The following is a 2,453-nucleotide window of genomic DNA, read 5'->3' as shown; positions in this document are numbered from 1 at the left end:
TCTACATGTATCATATATTCTTGTGGGCAAATTCTTGACTTTAAGAAAACCACTTTTAATAAGCATCTGAGTCTGGGTGTTCCTGTATCTCTACACCCCATGTCAGGCTGGTGATAGCAGACCGCGGAAGGAAGCATCTAGCCTGTTAAAGATATTTCAGCCCCTTTTAATACAGTGTGACCCGCAACTCAAACATACACGCATCAGTTGTGACTTTAAGTAGAAAAAATTGTTCAGTCACTTTTGTTCAGTAATAATACAAAGCAAATCAGAATAGTTGATCTCACCAAAGTATATCAACAAACATTTTCTTCAGCGAGTCGTCATCTTTTAACTACAACAGGGAAATATGGATAGTAATTATTTCAGTTTTTGTCTACTTTGTTGAAAATAAGATGCCCTTGACTTGCCGCAGACAAGTAGTTTTTCTTGGTGTTGACTTCAGCTTCAGTTTCCAGTTGCATGTCAGCTCCCAGCAACAAAAAACGGCCACCTGTTGCTTCCATCTCTGACAAGCTACCAGCTCTAAAACGGAACCAAGCTTAGAAAATGCAAAGCTCAACAACCACACACTTTGTGCCTTGTTTTATGCCAGGGGTCCTCAAACTTTTTAAACTCAGGGCCAGGTCACAGTCCCTCAAACTGTTGGAAGGCTGGATTATAATTTGGAAAAAGCATGAATGAATTGCTATACACACTGCACATATCTTATTTGTAGTGCAAAAAAATTAAAAGCAATACAATAATTGAAATGAAGAATAATTTAACAAATATAAACTTATTAGTATTTCAATGGGAAGTATGGGCCTGCTTTTGGCTGATGATATGGGATTGTTGTTGTGGTGTGCTTTCAAGGCGTTTCAGGCTTAGGTTGACCCTGAGCGAGGACTGGGTAAATGACTTTGGAGGACCGTATCCGGCCTTCGGACCTTAGTTTGAGGACCTCTGTTTTATACAGTAAGATAACACACCCAACTAAGCCATAACAGCTGCTGTAGTACTGTAATATATATATGGGCATGGACAAATTTTGGCCCTTTGGGTATTTTGGACTTCCTACTGGCTGCTTGGAATTGTGGGAGTTGAAGTCCAAAACACATGGAGGGCCGAAGTTGGCCCATACCATCCATATATATACACACCACACACACACACACTAGCCGTTCCCTGCCACGCGTTGCTGTGATCCTGTCTGGTGATCTTGAAAAGAAAGTAATGAGAAAGTTGGTTTCTAATATATGTAATTTCTTGATGTTTGTGGGTAAACAGTATTTCTTGTTGTTTCTTTGTCAGTGTTGATGTAGCGATTATCTGGTTTGCCTACTCTGGAACATAAAACATATTGTCCTTCTTTAGGGATCCCTTTCAAATCTATGATATTATATCTTACGTGTGTGTGTGTTTGAATCCTATAGATCTATCTATATCTATGGCTGGATGGCTCTTTGTCAGGAGGGCTTTGATTATGTTTTCTTGCCCTGCTGAAGGGAGTTGGTCGGGATGGCCATAAGACAGCATTTCTCAACCTGGGGGTTGGGAGGGGGTGTCAGAAGGGTCGCCAAAGACCACCGGAAAACAGTGTTTTCTGTTGGTCATGGGGGATTCAATGTGGGAAGTTTGGCCCAATTCTATCGTTAGTGGGGTTCAGAATGTTATTTGATTGTAAGTGAACTATAAATCCCAGTAACTATAACTCCCAAATGTCAAGGTCTGTTTCCCCAAACTCCATCTGTGTTCATATTTGGGCACATGAAGTATTTGTGCCAAGTTTGGTCTAAATCCTTCATTGTTTGAGTCCACAGTGCTCTCTGGGTGTAGGTGAACTACAACTCCAAAACTCAAGGTCAATGCCCACCAAACCCTTCCAGTATTTTCTGTTTGTCGTGGGAGTTCTGTGTGCCATATTTTGTTCAATTCCATCATTGGTGGAGTTCAGAATGCTCTTTGATTGTAGGTGAACTATACATCCCAGTAACTACAACTTGCATATGTCAAGGTCTATTTTCCCCCAAACTCCACCAGTGTTTAAATTTGGGCATATTGGGTATTTGTGCCAAGTTTGGTCCAAATCCATCATTGTTTGAGTCCAAAGTGCTGTCTGGATGTAGGTGAACTACAACTCCCAAACGCAAGGCCAATGCCCACCAAACCCTTTCAGTATTTTCTGTTGGCCATGGGAGTCCTGTGTACCGAATTTGGCCCAATTCCATCATTGGTGGAGTTCAGAATGCTCTTTGATTGTAATTAACTATAAATCCCAGCAACTACAATTCCCAAGTGACAAATTCAATTTTTTTTAGTGATGGTCACTCCTTGGGTTAGCAGGTGTCTTGTGGCCAAATTTGGTGGCCAGTTGTTCAGTGGATTTTGAGTTATGATGTCACTCAAAACGAACAGAGCATTATACACACACTTCTTCCTTTCTTCTCGCCCTTTTCCCTGCCCTCTTCCTA

This window comes from Anolis sagrei, chromosome 1 (assembly GCF_037176765.1).
Source record: "Anolis sagrei isolate rAnoSag1 chromosome 1, rAnoSag1.mat, whole genome shotgun sequence".
Classification (NCBI taxonomy): domain Eukaryota; kingdom Metazoa; phylum Chordata; class Lepidosauria; order Squamata; family Dactyloidae; genus Anolis; species Anolis sagrei.
The sequence above is the reverse complement of the archived record's forward strand: the minus strand, read 5'-3'. Positions refer to the sequence as shown.